The following is a 13,929-nucleotide window of genomic DNA, read 5'->3' as shown; positions in this document are numbered from 1 at the left end:
CAATATATGCTTCTGACTGACAGACGGTCAACCACTGTAAAGGAAACTTTCCTGTCTAACCATCCAGGAGCCACTCTAGCAGTCACATTCACACCACCTAAGCTGAGACTAAGGCCCCCTTTGCAGCTACGCACACTACACTCACAGCCAGACAAGGTTTCCCATAGCAGAGTCTCAGACAATCCTTAAAATAATTTAATCATGGTGCAATAATAAAACAACAGCTCTAGTCTGGTGCCTCCAAGGAGGGACCCCAAATAAAGGAACACCTGGTTCCTTCTGGATGCTGCACCATAGCAGCTAAGCAACTACTCATGTTAGTGTGGAAAAACAAAATGGAAAAGCCAAATGTCAAAAACTGTGTATGAGCTGATCGCTGCTCTCTCTTCTGCAGAAACTCTCCCTAAAAGGTGTGGAAGACCATACAGGACATGTGCTGGATTGCAAGCAAACTGTTGATTGTCCATATGGGGAACACCAAGCTGGATGAATGGCCATCATACAGCAATTCAGCTTCTGCTCAGAGCACTCATCAGGTTGTGCAGGCTCACCCAGATTCAATCATGGACAAGCTGCCTTCCAGGGAGATTCACAGTGAACTCTGGATGGGTTGTGTCAGATGAAGCAGCAGTGGTGGAAAGCCAAGGCTGATGAATGGCAGGGAAATGCTGACAAGCACCATATGTGCTCATTTTATGACAAGCTATCAGTTAATACAATGCTCAACTGGTGGAGAACTGATGCTCAGTCCTTGCCACAGCAATCCTCTTTTTCACCATTCCCACATACAGCCCTAAACATCTGCCTGTCTGACTGTTCACTTTTCTTGTGAGAGTTTTGAACAACTGTGCCAATTCTGAAAGTCTGTTACATCCAGAACAAGTTTTCCACTAGACTGAAGGTGTACAGATCTGTTTTCCCTACCACATTGTAAGTCGTGATGTTGTTTTAGAGCCAAATTTATCAGCTGGAGAAATTCTACTCCAGCTCAATGAATATTCAGATACTTTTCCAAATGCAGTGGTAAGGCTAAATGCTGGTTTCTTGCAACATGTTGTTCTATACTCACAAAAACACAATAATGAAGACATGTAAAGGCCTTACTACCTCTTTAATAGATTATATTTAGCACGGAAAGAGAAAGCCTGTTTGCCCAAGAAAGTGCAGCAAATGCACACAAAAGGCTGGGCAAAGGGCCCCCTACTGGCAATCCCTCTAAAATCTCAACTGCAAACAGGCAGCAAATCTCCCTCATACTATTGATTAACAGTGTAATTAACATTAACACAGAGATTCTGCTTCTCTGCACAGTATATAGATATGGCTGAGACAAGTTTATTCATGATGTATTCATGAGTATGGTTCCTTTGCAGCAACGAAGCACATGCCATCAACCTTGTTCAATGGATTCTGTTCAGGTAACTCCTTCCTCCTCCTTTATAGGTAACACAGTAGCAAAGAATAAACCTGTGGGTTGCTACCAGAACAATGGCATGTGCAACTGTTCCTTAGTCGTTACAGAGACCCTTTTTTGTGATGGTGCTATTGACTTAATTCTTTGAACTTGCAAAATTAGTCATCAAAAGGACAGCACTTCTCTTTTCAACTGTGGCTGCAGTTCCTGGATCTGGATTTTGCTGTACAGAGTGGTGCATTTTAATTTCACAGGAAAAATGAAGGAGATTTTGTTCTACCTGAGACCTGGCTGAAATTTCCTTTGCCCCCCTTGGTCCACTGGTAAGCTGTGAAAAACAATGTTCAACCTCCTTTGTGAAGCACTTTGAGTTCAAGGGGTACCACGCAATATTAATGGTAGTTTCATTACTATAAATTCATTGGCATTTATAATCACAAAAAAAATTACTATGAAAAAAATCAGTACTAGAACTTTCAATTGGGTGTAGCCTGTCCTGCTGCAAAGTCTCCCGAATATGGCTACCACAAGGCACGGAAAGGCCCTAGAAGGCTACCCCTGGTAATAAATTAGAGAAAATGTAACAAGACTTTTTTTGTCTCTGCATTGTAACCGCAAAACTTGTGAGTAGAGAAAGACAGGAAAAAGTGTCAGTGCAGTAGGTTTTCTTTGCTGCTTGAGAGTGCCAGCAGCTGCCTGGTGGAACAAGCACTGAGGTCTGGGTGCCAGATGGGCTCCTTGCACTGTGATTTGGGCTCTGCAAGGAATAGCTTTATGCTCTTTTTGTAAGTTTTCGGCCATTTGCTTCCACACAGCAGCTAAAAATGTCATCTTGTGTTACTGCCCTTTATTTTCAGCTCTACACCCATTATTACAACCCCGTCCATCCCTATTTCTGTGGCTGGCACTTTAATAAGAATTAAACCTACTCACACTTTTCTGATGTTAACTTTAATTTCAGTTTCTGCAGAACAGGTGTCATGGGGAATTAGTACCATTGCATTTAGCAATTCAATTAATGAAAGTATATTAAAATTACAGTAGTAATGAGTAAAAAACTACTTAAACTTTTAGCAGTGTTAGAACTCCCAAATTTCAGTAAAAATATGCAACCCTAATGAATTAATGTTAGCTCTGGAGCCTGAGAACAAAATTTTAATTCTTTGCCATCCAATCACATCTCTGCTCTTGGCCTAGCCAGTTATTAATAATTTCTATGCTGGTGATGAGGGTTATTTTGTAATTTTATTTCATCAATTTCTAGTAGAGCAAAGAGGACATGTAGTTTGGTTCCATTTTTCATCTCTAAAGACATGTGTAAATTATCTATGGAGGCAGAATTTGAGTTTCTGACATTTAAATAAATCATTTTCTACTGTAGAAATGATAGTAAACAAAAGTCAAACTCTTATTGATCTTCACCTCACATTCGTCACACTGGATCATAGAATTGGCATCCAGAATCTGAATGTATAATACGTATTTTTTTAGCATTATAATCGTAGAGCTAAGTTTGAGTTTTGACAGCAGAAAAGCATATGTCACCCTTACCTGTCAGCACATGTGGACAGTTTGAATAAAGCTCTAGAGGCATCAGCTGCTCTGCTCTTCTTCTCCATGACAGCCAGGCAGACCCCACAGCTCTGCAGCTGTACCATGTGTCAATTATCCAACATGCAAAACTTTTGCTGTGAGAATTGCCCTGCCCTGGCAAGATGTGCTGTGACTTCCTACTACACCTCCTTGTACTCGGTTCAGCTTTCCATCTTTCAGAGAGAAAGGTTTGGAACATCTTGAGGATCAGCTGGGAGGCAATGGAGCAGGCAGGAAGACTGCTCCTAAAGCTATCTGCAAATGATCACATATCTAAGAAAAAGGAGATTCTATGTTGAATTGTTCAAAGAGCAGAATTTTAGAAGACAAATCATAAAGTTGTTTTGCAAACCATTGCAGGTAACCCAACCTGAGAAAATAATGACTGAAAGAAACAATCCTTTACATATTTTATGCCATCCACTATTTTTAAATATGGGTCTGTGGATGTGTGTGCTTTGGTGACAGCAAAAAGGAGTGAGAATGGAAACCATGCCCTGATAAGAGGACAATTTAAGGGAGTAAAGCATTCTAGAATTACTAATTTCTAACTCATGACTGAATGCTGCAGAATGCTCTGCAACAGAGCCTTCACTGAATTTAGCAATTGCACATGAATGGATTACAGAATCTAATTAATTTATGTATTCACTTTAAGATTTTTAAAAATATAGACAAAAACTCCTTGAGTAAAAAATTACAATCCATTACAAAGCCTTAGTAGTGGTAAATGAAAGTGCTGGAAAGTGTGTTTTGGAATATTTCTCCACATCCTCACACTTCTTTGGACTACGTGAGACAAAAATATCTATTTTACACAATCAGAATTTAATAGAAAAAAGCCAGAATTTAAAAAAATACTTCTCATTAAATCTCAACATTTCCAGAGTACAGGAATTGTCTAGATTACTTTCAGTAGGAAATTTCCCATTGATAGCCATGGAGAAAAGACTTGATCCTGAATTATACAAAGCATTTGCATTCTTCATTTTCATAATTGCCCGAAGTTCTGTTTGGCTGAGTGACAACAAACAGCCATGAGAATTTGGTGACCAAACAGAGGCGATGCGAGGGAAGGCTGGCGCAGACATACGTGATTACCATCACTATAATACACAGCCAGCAGAGCTGCCAGTTATGTCAGACTCCCTCCTCTTCCCCTCAAAAGCTAAAAATCTCCTTAAATACTCAGGAAGGAAAAACAGGCTGGCAAGCCAAGCCAGTTGAATAAAAGATCTCTGGAACCAGATTTTTAGCTACATAAAACAGCTGTCATGTATCAAAGTCAAGATGTGTTGAGGCAAGAACCACACAGAGGACAGTGCTTTAAGCACAGAAGAATGGAAGGCCCACAGAGAAGTGCACGTGCACTGTGTGCAGCAGCATTCCTGAGCTGGGGGAATGCTAAAATGTGAGCCTAAAATGTGAGCAAGGCTTTGCCCCCCATAAGGAGCATTGTTCTCTCACAGGGCTTGTCTTCTCTAAATACTTTGGACCTTCAGTGAGATTTCCAGGACACTATTTACCTCAAAACTGTTGATAGTTTCTCCTATGTATCACCCAGCAATTAGTTTTCTTAAGCAGCTTTATGATGCAAGTGCCATGACCTGACTCAAATGAAATTAATTCTATAGCCCTTTTTAACTTAATCCAACAAAAACCTACTCATCCCGACATGGACTCATGAATCACTTTAATATATACATTTATGCGAGTAAAATAAGTGTTATTAATACAAATTAAATGAAAACCCTAACATTTATTTTACACAGAATAGTGAGAGAATAATTAATGTCAGTGAATATTAGAACTGTTCAAAATATCTTTGAATATTAAATCTGCTGGAGGTCATGGGTGTTTTAAAAGTATATGATCAGAGAAAATTTGATGTAAAAAAAATTTACTTTCTTTTTGTTTCATTTCATAGAAGTGATTTTTTATTTACACAAGCTTAAACATATATAGTTTACAAAATATCCCATTGTTAAATGCCCCCAAGTGAAAATAGAAATTCTTAGCACCAGACCTAAGCTTCATTAACCTACTTATATACCTGCATGTCTTCACTCAGCCACTACTTTTTCTGATAGGGACTAGTGTATGTTTTTATTACTGTGACAGAGACCTTCAGCAGATCACTGTATCTCTGTCATTAGAAACATCAAAGCATGAGAAGAAATATCTGTTTTGTCCTGTCTTTATTTAATACTTACTCAATTAACGGATTGGTGAGTTCTCTTTCAGCTCTACACCAGAGTCTCCACACCACATGTCTACAAAAGACAAACTATTTTTATCTGGATTTTTTTCCCTCATATTTAAGGGACAACCATGCCCTATTCACCCGTCCTCCCAATTATCACTCTTCATGTAGACACTTCCTTCTCCAAAACAGCAGCTCAGGGCCACCTCCTACTTCAGTACCAGCAAGAGCAGTAAGTCAGCAGCCATGAGGAAAGATGGAGCTTCTTTATAGAAGAGGATATTGCAGAATAATATTTTCAACCTCTTTAAACTTCAACAAATACAAGGGGCAATGTGGAAAATCATAATTTATTCTAAACAAAAATTTAAATGTATCAGAAATAAAAAATCACTAAGTTTATGCAGCTTATAGTTCAGAGTATTTTGTCAGGGAAAAAAAGCACTAAATTTTATTAAAAGTCCATTTTCATTTCATATTAATTCCTAAAATAACGATGGATTTATTTTAATGGTTATCCAGATAAATTATCACACTTGAAGATTTACTGCATTTTCTATGTAAAATAAAGGCTGAATGCTTCATTTAAACTCATGTGCAGACCCTAACTATAGAATCACCACTAGTGCTTCTGGAAATCCATAGGGACAGCTTTACTGGTGGGGGAAACACACATATATTACACTAAAATCAACAGGGCCAAGAAAGTTGTTAAGTATTTGAAATGGTTCTCTGCATAAACTGTAACATCTCTGTAAGAGGTGGAGGTAGAACAGCCCTTTGTCTTAAAGCTTTTGCTGAGAGAAAGGAAGTTTAAGAAATATGATTTCCTTAAACCAAAAAGCAAGTGCAAATATCTGAGATATATCAAAGTACGTGAAAAGAATGAAGTTTTCCATGTCAAGTACTGTAGAAAACTATATCTGTGTTTACATCAGGGACAGATACCTCAGCAAAAAAAAGGAGCATTTGATTACATGAGTAGAAAACATTCATCTGACAGATTAATTATTTTTGAAGCAACAGCAGCAATGAACTGATTAATACATGGAGTTCTCTATCTCCATGCTCCTATAACCATCACATTAAGTAAATTCCATTTCCCTGAAAAGATTCTGACTTACTGAAAGGTCTTTATGTACTTATAAATGTGTCAACAAGCGACAAGGAGGTAATAGTTTCTAGGAGGTATTACTGCAATGTATATTTGATAATGGAATTTGCTGGGTAAATTAGCCAAAGAAAAAGTATAAAGGTCTAATGGGCTTAGTCTACCACTCAAAAAAGCACACACTGCCCACTGTAGCAAAGATATGATGGATGCTTTCTGCAGTGGAGTATCACAAGCAGTAAGGATAGAGATGAATTCACCTGTTTGCAGGCGAGATATTTTTACAAATAATTTTGGCCATGAGTGTGAACTCTTCTCTTTGAAAAAGAAATCCTGATTACTGTAGTCACCAGTTTACCAAAAAAAAAAAAAAGAAAAAAAATCAATCTCTTGTCTCCATCATTGCAAATTGTCCACTTCAGGAATCCTTTACTGAATATTCACAGAGGGTCACTGATCACCTAAATCACAAGGTATCAGTGCTGTTCTGATCCCTGAAGGGATTGTTGAAACCAGAAAGTGATAAATAGCAAACAAACATGTCCTTTCTGAACATTTGGGTACTTTCAATTTGTATTGAAATGAATAATATTTTAAGATTTGCAATTAAGGTGGGGATTCACAGACTTCTGGGAGCTGTTCAGAGAGCACACATTGGGAATTTTATGTCCCACAAAATTAATATAAATCAAACTCAAAGCTTTTACTTACCAAAATAGCTTAAAATCACTGTTGTTAATAGTTGATTAGCCACACTAGCTAAACAGGGCAATGCAGTGCTACTCATTACACAGGAGAGCAGAGCTGCCTAAAAACACAAATCAAAATCTCGAGGATTTAAAGATGCAGAGCACTGGGGAAATCATTTGACCAGCACTCATACACTCAGATTATAGGATGAGTGGCTTGTGAGGAATGATTCAAGTGTCAGAAACTTGTCATGTATTATCATGAGATGCTATTTAATATGTACATCACTTTTGTCACCTCAGTTCATCATCTAAGAAAAGGAAAAACCTAGTGGGGTACAGTAAAATGGCAATGGTATACTTATGTAAATGCATCCTTCTCATAAAACTTCTCGTCAAACAAGGTAAATTACAGTTCATCCTCAACTTGAGACAAATGATAAAATATCAGAATTTACAGTTACACAATTTTCACTTGGAAGAACCCAATCTAAAGGGATGATGTGAAGCAGTGGAGAGCTCTGGGATATGGTTTCTTTAAGTAAATACATCCAATGTTTCTGTAGAGAAAAACCTCACATTGCAGAGTTCTATATTAATATAAAATCATGAAAAAAATTGTAAAACTTTAGTGGTATGTTAACGGACCACATCTTCAAAATAGGTGCCAGATTTATATTTCTTCTTATGAAATGCAACAAGTCCTTTCAGATTCTTTCTGAGGTGAAAAGAATTAATGTTTATTTCTGGAAGTGTGAGAAATTATGCTTTATCTGTAAATTTAATATCTTTACAGATTCTAGTGTGAAATTAATACACCGCCACTACATAAAATGTATAATTCATGGACTGATACCCAGTCAGATGTAGCAGCCGTGAAAACTGAGGCATCTGTAAATCATCAGCATACATCTGCAAAACAAGTGATGTCAACAATCCTAGAAAGGTGGACTATGCGGGGTTTTTTTAAGTACAAAATTTTCACTGCATCTGCCTGTCACCTTTCAAGGTAAATTCAAATATGGAAATAATTCTTAGAAAATAAGATGATTTTTTCTCTTTTTTTAAGAACAGCCAACAAAATCATTATCATGTATGAATGGGAAGCAAATTAGTTTCAGACTCTCTAAGACAAGCAGCTATATACAATGAATTTAATTATGGCACTAGCTGTTGGAGAATAGTAGGGGCATACACTGAAACAATGACGTAGCTTATAAGTGTTGCTGAGAGAAGAATTTGGGAAATACAGTGAGGAAATCAGGACCTCGTGAGAAATAACATAGGCAGACCCTCACAAATTCTCATTTACTTCGAGCCCTTCTTTGTTGTGGCCCAGAGCGTGAAGGGTGAAGGATCCTCCCCCTCCACATCCAGGAGGATACTGATCTATGATGGAGTCATCAAGGGCAGATTGTAAGGGTGGGAGGAGAGGGCTCTCTTGGACAGATAAAGAGCAGCAGCAGGAGCAGCAATACCCACATTACACTCTTCTCAAGTTTCACAGACTTCACCTACATTGACAATTTCAAGGGTGTTTGCTGCCAGCTTAGATCTTTGGCTTCTTTTCCAGAAGTAGTGCAGTGTGCTTTCTTTAGTGTCACATAGGCTGGGGAGTACGTGGTTGTGGGCCCCTGGCAGAAAGAAATTTGAGTAACATTGATACCACATGCCAAACCTTTTTATTTGAATCAGCCCCATGCATTTGCCATACATCATTGTAGGAATTTTCATCCAATTATCTGTTATTTTAATGATTGCTCTGTACCTGAAATACTTAATTTTGCATTGTGAAGTATTATGTGTTTAAAAAATTAAATTTTAAACAGAAAAAAGAAATTTATTACATATCCTAGGATGCTGATGCTAAGGAATGCTACTGTTCCATAAAAAGTGCCAAAAAATAAGATCCTTGCTGAATTCCACTTGTTGACTATGGTTATTCAGTATTACAACCTTTCCTTCTCAGATTTTACAGAACTTCATCCCAGATATTCAAATACTTCTTCTGGCAGATTAGTCAACTCTCATATATTTATAAGTCATTTGCTGCCCCCTCCACGTCGCCCCAACCCCTCTTTCTAATTATTTAGTTAGATTTGCATAACTATCCTAGTCCTCACAATACCATTAAGATCACCTCAAGATCTTGTTATTAATGTCAAGTCCTTCCCTCTGACAATGGGAGTGAATGATCATCATCCAGCTGTGAAGCTGGAAGTAGAATTGGAGCTGGGCTTTGGGACCAGCCTCAAAGGAGAGCGTGTCTTGTCCTGTGGGCCCTGTTAGCTCCTCAGTGACAACCTCATCAGGGCTGAATCTGGAAAAGCTGTAGCAAGAAACAATCAGATCCAGAGTGGCAAACAAGCCAGAATCTGTACAACATATTTACTGGAAAAAAGAACTGAGTGGATTTGAGGGAGTCTGTGTAATAGGTGCTCAGTGTCTGATGTAATGGATATCACAGTCACAGACCGAAAATGAGGGAACAAAAATGCTTTGCATCTGCCATGGCTAGAGTGCCAGTGTATAGACAGCACAGCAGGAAAACCAGGAAAAGCCAGTGCAAAATGCCTCATTTCTGTAGCTCTTTACAGAGATCTCTTTCACATTTCAGGTCAGTGCCAATGGCTCCACATAACCATTCAAAATATGGCCTGAAAGGCAATTGACTTTATTGACTGACCCTCAGAGTATTTCCCCAAAGCATTGCTACTGATCCTTAGGGGAAAATGCTGACAGCATTTGCAGCACCTTGCACAGAAGCCACAGGAGGCAGAGGCCTTATTCTCCTCTCAACCACCTAAGGCTATATCCCTTCTCCCCCATGGAGCCTGATCCCGCTTTGCTTGCCAGCTGGCATTCACTATTCTAATGCCTTCAAGCAGCCCTAAAACCCATTAGCTGGTCACTGGAAAGAAGCAGGAAATTTCCAAAGCACCCTGAATGTGCTGCAGTCCCAAGCTGTCAGTACAGCCTCTATAGATACTGGCAGAGAAATGATGGGAGGTGAGCTTTCCCTAGGAATTGCAGCAGAAGTTGGATGGCTTCAGGGCACTTGTGGCACAAAAGATGACCTTTATGTCACCTTCACACGCAGCCACAAATGAGGGTCTGGCTCTTTGCACAGGACTGAAACATAAAAAGAATCCTTTAAAAAGATACAAGAGCAAAGAAGCATTTTGTAGTGGCTGGTCCTGTTCTCCCTGCTGTGATCTCCACACATTGGCATGCTGGCCTTGACAGATGCAAAGCATTCTTTGTTTCTTCACTCTCATTTTGCAGTGGTGGCACAACTACAAGAAACACTGTGAATCCATTAATCAATTACTCTCAAATATCCAGCTTCTCCTCAGTGCAAACAGATGTCCCACAAACTTGTCACTGGATGTGGCAAGATGCCTTTGCAAAAAAAGTTGTTTAGTTGTTTTTACTTATATTAAATAAAGAATTAGCAGTAGAAGCTACATGTAAGGTTTGAGGAATAAGCAGGACTGGTATTACAGAATCATAAAATGGTTTGAGTTCAAAGGGACCTTAAAAATCATCTAGTTCCACACCCCCTGCCATGGGCAGAGCCATTTTCCACTAGATCAGGTTGCACAGGTCCCCATCCAACCTGGCCTTGAACACTTGGACTTGTCGAACCTCATTAGGTCCTCATGGGCCCACTCCTAAAGCTTGTCCAGGTCCCTCTGGATGGCATCCTGTCCGCCTGTTGGTTCAGCTGAACCGTTCAGCTTTGTGTCATCCACAAACATACTGTGGGGGCACTTCATCCCACAGTCCCTGGCACTGATAAACTCTGCAATAAATGTGTGCAACTGCTTGAGTGCTTTAATGCACAAAGAGCTTCTGCCACAGAGGTACCACAGGGACCAGGGTGCAGGTCCTTTCTTTTCTTACCCTAGACAAAAAGGGCGGTGGGGGAAAGTGGCTGGAAAGGCTGCTTTAAAAGGCAGTTGTGAGTTAATAGAGAGACATGGAGGGCTGAACTATGGGGCAACTGAGAAAACCTGTCCCAAACCATGTGTTTACTTGGATCCTGATTAATTATGGTCCTGATATTGCTTTATCAATTTCAGGTAAAAAAATTTACCAGGTATCTTTAATGTCTTTAATAAAAAGATTCATATATGGTGTAATATTTTCCCATTTTTTTATATCTGTCCAAGATAAGGTGCTGATCAGGTCTTGGGGTCTTAATCCCAAGAAATGAAGAGAAAAATATGCAAGAAAAAAAAAAGTCAATTCACGTATAAATTTACTCCTAAGAAAAGAGACATAACCTCTGGGGGTTTAATCTGTTCGTCATTCAAGCCACCATGTCATAATAACCCCCTTACATAGTTTTGTAGTAGAAGGCACTAGAATTAGTTTTGCCCCCACACCTCTCACGGGAAAGCTGTTCCAGAATTTTACTTCATCAACAACTAAAAATGTCCTTCTAGTTTCCAAATTTAATTGTATTCATGATTGCTTTATACTCATTTGTCCTTTTGCCAACACTGCTCTTTAGCTTCGGCACTTCTTTTGCTTCCTCAGTCATTTCCCATACACGAGCTTGCAACTTATTAGTCTCCAAATGCCTGACCTTGCACCACACAGCAGTGAATTTCATCTGATTTCACTACTCCAAGCCCTAAGTTCATCCAGGTCTTCCTATAGGACAGGCTGCTCCTATTCAGAGTTCTTTCATCCGTATATTTCACATATACACATCTCCTTTTTGGGAAAACGATATGAACAAAAATTAAAAAAAAAAAAAATTAGTCAGAAGACCAATCCTTAAAAATTGTACTGTATACTACACCTTCAACTAAAATTTTCCAGTATCTCCTGTAGTTCTCAGACCGTCACTCATTCTTTACTTGCTTTGCAACTTTCTTTCTGACGAGCATTATCTCTAATTTCCCTAGGAGATTCCAAATCACATACACAACTACAGTCCAGCTAGAGGAATCCAATTGCATTTTGCTATATAGAAAATGAGTTATCTTATCAACGATGTCCCCATGGATTTATCCTCAATGTATTCCATCAAATCAGCGCTGAGCAGTGGCCAAAAGGACAAGTTGCTGAAAGACTGTTCGCAAAAGTGCCAGGTGCTGTATATTTTATCCAGCACAGTTCACCTTCATTGCTCATAATCCAAACTTCTATTAGTGGTAAATGTGACATTGGTGCCAGTGTTTGCTGTTGCTGGGCTAAACCAAATTCCATCATCACTTGGACCTGAGCGTTCCTATTTACCTCAGCAGCTACCCAGGGGCACAGAAACTGCCCATCTTCCCTGTCTTTAGATTCTTGTTGTATCGAGGTGCAGCATGTTCTGTAGTAGCCTGTGGTAGAAAGTTACACCTTTAGCATTAGGCTCCAAAACAAACAGAAAGTTCAGTCAGGGAAGGGACAAGGTGAAAATGTGACCTCTTTTCCCAGGTTCATAATGACAATCACAAAGAACTGAGCCAACAAGCACAGAGTTTCACATCATCATCGTCATGGCACTGGTGTGCAGGACTCCTGCACTGTGCCAGTTTGATTTGTCCTAGGTCTCTGGGCTACATCTTCTTAGGAAAAAAATTTAAAACATGGAGGAAGGAAGTGATAATAAAATGTACTGTATACAGTGATTGGCATCTCAAATTCTTCTGCTCTGTGACACAGCCCCCAGAGCTGAGGGTGTGTATCCCAAACTTCTACACAACCCAGGGGTAACACAACACTAGTTGAAGAGACTGAAAAACTTCATATTTTAGCAATTCCCTAAAGCCCTAAAGTCTACAGTTACTTCATGTTTGGCTTTATCCCTAAGATCTAATGATGAAAGCATACAAACTGTTAGCAGAGTTCTGTGAAAACTCAAATCATCAGTGCACACGTGCTCAAAGCATCATGTGCTTTCACCTTAGCAATGCAAACCTATAAATAAATGTACCTCTCCACAAATCATCCTCTGTGAGGGTGGCTGCTCCTCCACAGGTAAGCCCAGTACTTAATTCTTTAATTTAAAATCAAATTTAGAGTAATTCAAGTTATAATGCTTTTATCCTTTAAGAGGAAGCAGTTAAAGTCATGCAGAATTCATGCTTTGGAAGGGAGCAATGTATTTATGTCCCACTGCCTACGACGAAGTCTCTACAAGGGAGCGTATAAATGTATAACAGGCATGTCACATTCATTTTGGTAGGTTTAGGTTTGTTCATGCTCCCCTTGTGACAGAAGAATTTTTAAGCTTCCACTCAGAAATATATAGAAACATTTGTTTTAACTTGTTTAAGGCAAATCTAGTAAAAAATTATCTACAAAATGGCCCCTGTCCTTTTCACTCTGCTTACAACAGAAAATAGAGCTGACTGTGTCTGAAAGGAAAACACAGCTTTAACCTTACCAATGTTGGGGTTTTGGACAACCAGCTACTCAGTCATAACTCAGTAAGTATTGATTTATATTTCAAATCAAAGGTATGAACAAAAGACAGTCAACTTCCAGAATACACTGTATTACATAGAAATGTAAGACATTAGGTCAAGGACTCAAACCTTCCTCTCAAAATTGGTGACATTTTTTAGCTTTACTTCTCATGGAATATCCTAAGATATTAAGCTCCTGAAAGTTTTATGAAAATCAACAGCAGGGTGGAGAACAGATGTTATTGATGCTGCCATTAGTGAAAGGTGGGAAGAAATTAAGTCACTATTCATTTTCTTTGGCAGCAGCCGGGCTGACATTCACTCACTGGCTGTCCACTCAGCACAGCTACTCTTGGACACCACAGAGCACGTACTTTCTTTTTCTGGCTGCTGAGCAGAAAAAAGCACATAGAGAACTTTGGACACCTGGGAGCTCTGCACTGCAGGAAGAAGAGTTTTAGGAAAACAGAAACCAGTCGAGATACAGGAAAAGTGACAAGACACAT

Source organism: Pipra filicauda, unplaced genomic scaffold (assembly GCF_003945595.2).
Source record: "Pipra filicauda isolate LSUMZ 115617 unplaced genomic scaffold, ASM394559v2 scaffold318_size846807_pilon, whole genome shotgun sequence".
NCBI lineage: Eukaryota > Metazoa > Chordata > Aves > Passeriformes > Pipridae > Pipra > Pipra filicauda.
This window is presented reverse-complemented; position numbering follows the sequence as displayed.